Genomic DNA, 7,922 nt, shown 5'->3' on the forward strand with positions numbered 1-7,922 from the left:
AAGAGCTCTAGCAAGGTCTAGTGCTTGGCCGGGTCAAACTCCCATAAATTGCAAGCCCGGTGTTGACAAGGTAGAATCCGGCGAACTAACATCACCTGGACTACATTGACGAGCTTGATGTTCTTGTCTTCCATGTCTTGGATGCATGTCTGGAGCTCCGATAGCTCATCAGACGAAGCCCAGTTCAGGCCCTTCCTGGGCCAGGACGTAAGTCGCAGGGGGCGCGGGATGTGAACTCTGGAGCGGCGGCCCATTCCTTGCCGCACGGCTCGGTGATGTAAAACCACTGCTATTGCCACTCCTTGACGGAATCATTGAAAGTACCTATTGGCCATGCAACATTGGGCATCTTGCTCACCATGGTGCCTCCACATTCGGCATGCTCGCCGCTCACTACCTTGGGCTTCACATTGAAAACCTTCAGCCATAAGCCAAAGTGCGGCGGGACGCGAAGAAAGGCCTTGCACACGACAATGAATGTCAAGATGTTGAGGAAGGAATTGGGGGATAGGTCATGAAAATCAATCCCATAATAATACATGATGCCGCGAACAAACGGGTGGAGAGGAAACCCTAGCCCGCTGATAAAATGAGGGAGGAATACCACCCTCTCGTGGGGTTCCGGGGTGGGGATGATTTGTCCCGCCGTCGGAAGACAGTGGCTGATTCTCTTGGCCAAATACCCGGCCCCCCGAAGCTTTTTGATATCCTTCTCCCGAACGGTAGAGGCCATCCACTTGCCTCCTGCTCCGGATCCGGACATTTTCGGGAAGCCCTTTTGTGTGGAGAAGATGAATGCCTGACCACTGGGGCTTGAGCAAGAAGGAATGGATGAGCAGAGGAAGAAGGCACGGGTGAAAGAGGGAGTTCTTATCCCCTTATAAAGGCAGCAGAGATCCTGCACCTCCCCACTTGCCCGTTACAATTGCTTATTTCCCAAGCGCCAAGATTGATGGCGCGGTTGGGTTACCCACGCCCGTATTGATGAGAATCCCGCGATGAGGGGACAAGATCTCTACTTCGACAAGACGTGCCGATAAAACCGCCTCGCGATATGTGCGGTGGCAGGTTGTGTAAAATGGTTCGAATAATGACCGGCCATGGCATGATGTCACGCTATAAAAAGTTGTCAGCATGTTGAATTTGTGGAATATTGTGCTCTCTACGGTGGTATGTGGAATTTATTTTGCAAAGCCGGACATGATTCTTGTGTTCAAATCTTCTATGGAGTATTCAGAGAAGGAAACTGCCTTGCAATGCCGACGACAATCTGCCCGCCGGACTCATCGTCATTGAAGCCTGGTTCAGGGGCTACTGAGGGAGTCCGGGATTAAGGGGTCCTCGGACAGCCGGACTATATACTTCGGCCAGACTGTTGGACTATGAAGATACAAGATTGAAGACTTCGTCCCGTGTCCGGATGGGACTCTCCTTTGCATGGAAGGCAAGCTTGGCAATTCGGATATGTAGATCTCCTTCTCTATAACCGACTCTATGTAACCCTAGCCCCCTCCGGTGTCTATATAAACCGGAGGGTTTAGTCTGTAGGACAACAACAATCATAATCATAGGCTAGCTTCTAGGGTTTAGCCTCTACGATCTCGTGGTAGATGAAATCATGTGATAATCATATCATCAAGATCAATCAAGCAGGAAGTAGGGTATTACCTCCATCGAGAGGGCCCAAACCTGGGTATAACATCGTTTCCCCTGCCTCCTGTTACCATTAACCTTAGACGCATAGTTCGTTACCCCCTACCCGAGATCCGCCGGTTTTGACACCGACACCCGCGCTGAGGGGGCATGTTCGGGGTGGCGCGGGCTGCTCCGTGGGGCTGGTCAGCATCGAGAGGCTCTCCAGAGCCCCTAGGAGGGGGCGCACGGTTGTGTCGGGGATGAGTGTCGGTGTCAAAACCGGTGGATCTCGGGTAGGGGGTCCGGAACTGTGCGTCTAAGGCTAATGGTAACAGGAGGCGGGGGACACAATGTTTACCCAGGTTCGGGCCCTCTCTACGGAGGTAATACCCTACTTCCTACTTGATTGATCTTGATGATATGAGTATTACAAAAGTTGATCTTCCACGAGATCATTGAGGCCAAACCCTAGAAGCTTGCAAATGATTATGATTGTTTTTCTCCTACGGACTAAACCCTCCGGTTTATATAGATACCGGAGGCGCTAGGGTTACACAGAGTCGGTTACAGAGCAGGAAATCTACATATCTGAATTGCCAAGATTGCCTTCCACGCAATGGAGAATCCCACCCGGACACGGGACGAAGTCTTCAGTCTTGTATCATCATAGTCCAACAGTGCGGCATAAGCATATAGTCCGGCTTACCGAGGACCCCCTAATCCTGGACTCCCACAGTAGCCCCTGAACCAGGCTTCAATGACGATGAGTCCGGTGCGTGGATTGTCTTCGACATTGCAACGAGGGTTCCTTCTTCGAATACTCCAAAGAAGATGTTGAACACAAGAATCGTGTCCGGCTCTGCAAAACAAATTCCACATACCATCGTAGAGAGCACAATATTCCACGAATCTAATCTTCTGACAACTTTTCCATAGTGTGACATCACACCATGGTCCGGTTATTATTCAAACCGTTTTTCACATCCTGGCAATACACGTCTTGCGAGGCGGTTTTATTGGCACGTCTTGTCTAAGCAGAGATCGTGTCCCCCTGATCACGGGATTCTCATCAATACGGGCGTGGGTAACCCAACCGCTCCATTAGTACTAATCCTTGGTTTAGGCAAGTTCCAAATGGCCGCGTGGAGGACGCTTGACATTCTTCTTCTATATAAAGAGATCAAGACCTGTCCTTTTCTTTCCACGCCTGATCCTTCCCTTCTCCCACCTCGAGTTCCAACACCCAAGGTTTAGTCTAAGTGCTCTGAACCTTCAACCATGTCCGGATCCAACTTTCAAGGCCGGTGGATGGCCTCTTCCATCATAGAGGAGGACATCAAGAAGCTTAGGGAGGCTAGGTATCTGACCGCCGAAATCCTTCACAGGCTTCCTGTTCAGGGGCAGGTTATCCCTACTCCCGAACCCAACGAGAGTGTTGTATTCATCTACCACTTCCTCCGAGGGCTAGGCTTTGGTCCTAATCCCTTTGTTAGAGGGCTCATGTTCTATTATGGGCTAGATTTTCATGATCTAGCTCCAGATTCCTTCCTTCACATCTCAGCGTTCATCATTGTGTGTGAAGCCTTCCTCCCCATTACCCCACACTTCGGCTTATGGCTCAAGACCTTCAATGTGAAGCCTAAGATGATCGACGGGCGACATGTGGAGTGCGGAGGTGCTATAATAAGCAAGGGCATCGATGCTTTATGGCCAAAGGGTTCTTTCTCGGAAGTTTATGACCTATGGCCATGAGAGTGGTTTTACGTCACCGCGCCTCGAGGGAGAAAGTGGGCGGCCGCTCCGGCCTTCCGCGCTGCCCCTCCACCACAGCTTGCATCATGGGTCAACAAGGGGCTGGACTGGGGATGGCAAATGACGTGCCAATATTGCAAAGCCGCATTCAGGATCTCCTCAAGAAGGATATTAGTCTTGTCAAAGTAATTCAAGTAATGCTAGTTCATCAGGCCTTGCCGTGTCAACATCGATCTCTTCGTATGTCGGAGTTCAACCCAGAAGGGCCACGTACTATTCAGCACTTCCTCGGTAGGACGCCCGAAGGAATGTATGAGTTATTCTTTGGATCATGAATTAAGTGTCCAGCCACCACAGAGGATGCGAGCCTAGACTGCAACCGTCCAGATACCCAGGTAAGTAATTCCGCGACCGAACATGTTGTCATATACTTGTTGCAACATTACCCTGAAAAACAACCCTCGACCAGGACTGGATAAGAAAGGCGGAGAGATCAGGTGTTCAACCCCTCTTCCCGAAGATTCGCCGGATCCCGTACTAGCCAAGATGCTGGGTCACGCACCTTATCAAGTGCCATCAGGGGAGGACAAGGAGAGGAAAGACGAAGCCAAAGGCGGACTTCATGCTGGAGGTACGTCACGCATCCCAATCGGGGAAATCATTACCCCCGTGTCGAAGGGTGAACGGAGAGGAGAATCTAGCGTCCCCTCTCCCCACGGGAAGAAAAGGACCGCTCCTGAAGACTCAGAAGCAGAGGTATCCAAACAAGGGAAGAAACCTTCATCAGGGGGCCCTTCCCCGGAGGGTAACATTGCTGCATAATGCCCACAGGGGGGCGATCCGTAAGTGAATAAAGGTACTTAATAAGCATACCCTCTTCTTTTCCTGAGAATAACAACCGAGACATATGTTTTGCAGTTCGTCTCATAGCCTCCCTCCACAATGTTCATCCTCGGGGGATCTTCTTCTGGAGATGATGGAGAGTGAAACGCCTCCTCATACTTCTCCGCCTCATGAGGCGGACGATCCTGAGGTGTTGTCCCGGAGGATCTTTCCCGATCTGTAAAGGCCGGAAGGTAACTCTTCGACCGCCCGAAGTCCGGGGTTTTCGGCTCCTAGAGAGACCAAAAGAAAAAAGGACCGAACTGTCCGATATACAACCGGACACATTGACGGGTCTTCTGCAGCTAGAGGCTATCTCAGAGGCACATCGTACTTTAATGGGTACGGTGGTTGAGAATATATCATCCACAAAAAGCAGGTTGAATGAGGCTTTGACGAGCCCGCTAAGAGGCTTTGAGGTACGCAAAGTGACATTTTTTGATTGTACCGTAATGGCAAGGTGCACTTTGTATAGGTAGTAGCCCTTGAGACTCTGGTTTCCGTCCGGACGAGGCGAGCAGAGGATCATAGTCTTTGGTAATGATGGTGCCAATTTTTTATGCAGGCGGCTGTAGCTCCGGCGGCTGACCGGACTACTGAATTTGCCGAACTGAAGCAGCAACTAGACGTGGCGGATGTAGACACCACGCTTGTAACAAGCGGCTTGACGAGGCACAGGGTATGTATATTTGGGTGGCCAGCAAATATTAATAAGAGCATGATTCTAGGATTTATAATATGCTTTGACTGCAGAAGGTGCTGCCGCCATGGAGACCCTTCGGGTAGAGCTTGCCCGGGCCAAGGAGCAAGTTAGGAGAAGCAATGCAGCCGCCATGACGACAGTTGATGAATTAAAAGCCGAACAGGCTGCTCATTGCCAAAGTGAGGATAAAATAGCCAACATGACTCTTGAGCTACAAAATGCCGCCAGCCGATATGAGTTTCTCGAAAGGGAAAACCAAACGAAAACGGCTGACCTGGAGAAGGCCTTACAAGCAGCAAAGGAAACTCGCTCTGAGATCAGAGCAGCGTGGGAGGAGCTTCGGCAAGCCGGTGATATCGCGGATGGAAGCCCATTTTATTGCGAACCAAATTCGGTGATCCTAAGTATGCCCCTCTTGATCAATTGTGGAGCTCTTCCAGCGCATACTTGGATTTGGCAAAGGGTGCTGCTGATGCGATGCAATATTTCAAAGATCGAGAAGATCATGAGGTGCAAAGATTGTTCTGGTCGCAGTTCAGTACTCCAAGGCATCCGCTGCTATTGAATGAGCAAATAGCCGAGTGGGCCGAGCTCCGCAAGTTATCCTGGCTTGCCATGAAGGCCATTGTGGATCACCTGTGGCCGAAGGAACCAAGTCTGGATAGTTATTTTGGCTTGGTTCAACGATTTTTTCGTGTTGTGTCGCATATCGATGATGTCAAGAGGTCGGCGTGCATAGAGGGTGTGCGGATGGCCCTTGCCTGTGTTAAGACATATTGGGCGAAGATGGAGGCCATCGATATTGCAACCAGGGGTCCGCCCAGGTGCCAGGACTCACCCGAGCACTATTTTAAAGAAGTCTTAGAAGGTGCCCGTTTAATAGAGGCCCAGTGCTCAAAGAATACCATGTTCGAGTGACATGTATCTTGGTTGTGAAAACAATGCTTTCGATAATAAAGGTTATATTTATACTTTTGCCCGTAAAGTATTGTAGTGCCTCCTGTGAGGCCGCTTATGTATATATGTATATAACCTGAAAGTTTGCAGTCGTCGGCTTCAGCCCCCTCGCATATAATGCGGGGGTGTTCGGCAAAGTGCATAATCACACTTGATCCAACGTCTTTGTCCGTTAAGGAGGTGGTAGCACGCCGAACGAGGCACTCGGACTATATAGCTTTAACAGTTTCACTTAGCCATAGGAGTTTGATAGTGGGACTACTATATAGCCCCTGGTATGTCCGCGTTTATCCGAATATGGTGCATTTACATATGTGACCGAGAAACTGGTCCTTCATTAATGCGGAGGAATCGCGAAGATTCCGCTGAGTCATCGAGTAGTTGACCAGTCTCTCTCTTTATCATGACAGTCAGTTTTCGGCTTTCTCTACTAAGGTGCTCATCCAGATGAACCAGGGCACAATCGCAGTAGTTCTCCCTGTGCCACCTTAGCCGATATAGCGGAACATAAGGCAGCAAAACATGGGAGCCGAGCAAACGCAACTATTGACCAAAGACATGATTCGGAGCTGATGCATATAAGGCCAAACTCGCGACGCCGAACACTCCCGAAGGTATTCGGACTTTACAACATATACTGGGCTGAGTAACGCCCTCCATGATTAACCTAGAATTTCAGAGTACGGGCATCAATCTGGCGCGACGAAAGAGCGCCAGAGGTGAGAGCATAGATCTCCAAAACACACTGGTTGCTGCTTCTATAACGTCTATTTTAGAACGGCGAATCATAAGCTCGCTGGTAACACCGGTATTCCTCTTGGTCATTCTAAGTGCCAAGAGGGGGTGAGACAACAAGAGACAATAAAAAAGGTTTACACAGGGTCTTAATCTAAAAAGAAACCTTTGGACGGGGCCCTGTTGCACGTCTGCGCCTTTGCCTCTATTGTGCCGTATCTTTGAAGGGTGTAGCACGATGATCACCTATTGGGAGAAAAAAAGGAAGAAAAACCCAGGCGAAAGATTCTAGTGTGACCGTGTGTAAAGTTGGTTAATCTTAATGAACCGTGAAAATTCAATTTTTTGAGTGTAAATGGGATCAAGCCAAACTATGGACCCTTTACATGCGGGCAGCCCCCAGCATCTCGTATGGGGGGAATAGCTATTAATCAAGCTCAAGTTTATCTGGGCTGCTACAACTAGTGGTGCGCCGAACACGTCTAGCCGTGTCCGTGGTCTTGAAGACCGATCAATTACTCGGGTTGGAGAGGCCATTCGGTGGTTCGACTGCTAGAGCCGCCACGTAGTCTTCAGTGCGAAGAGAGCGCTCTGTGTTGCCGCTGATAGTGATGACGCCGCGTGGACCGGGCATATTCAGTTTGAGATAAGCGTAATGCGGTACTGCATTGAAATGAGCAAAGGTCGTTCTTCCGAGTAGTGCATAATATCTGCTTCGGAACGAAGCGGTGTCGAAGATTAGTTCTTCGCTTTGAAAGTTGTCGGGAGAACCGAATACAGCCTCTAATGTTAAAGAGCCCGTACAGCGGGCCTCTATGTCTGGTATTACTCCTTTAGAGGTAGTACTGCTTTGGCTGATTCTTGACGGGTCTATCCCCATCTTGCAGACAGTGTCCTGATATATCAGATTAAGACTACTGCCGCCATCCATGAGGACTCGGGTGAGATTCTATCCATCAATTATTGGGTCGAGTACCAAGGCAGCCGAACGTCCATGCCGGATACTAGTCGGATAATTCCTGTGATCGAAAGCGATCGGGCAGGCCGACCATGGGTTGAATTTGGGGGTGACGGGCTCTACAGCGTATACGTCTTGGAGTGCGTGCTTGCGCTTCCTCTTTAGTATGTGGGTGACGTAGATCATGTTCACTGTTTTGACCTCTGGTGGAAATATTTTCTGTCCCCCAGTGTTCGGCTGGCAAGGTTCGTCCTCATCTTCACTTGGCGGCTCCCTCCCCTTTTGTTCGGTGTTGAGCTT

Source organism: Triticum dicoccoides, chromosome 7B (genome assembly GCF_002162155.2).
Source record: "Triticum dicoccoides isolate Atlit2015 ecotype Zavitan chromosome 7B, WEW_v2.0, whole genome shotgun sequence".
Lineage (NCBI taxonomy): Eukaryota > Viridiplantae > Streptophyta > Magnoliopsida > Poales > Poaceae > Triticum > Triticum dicoccoides.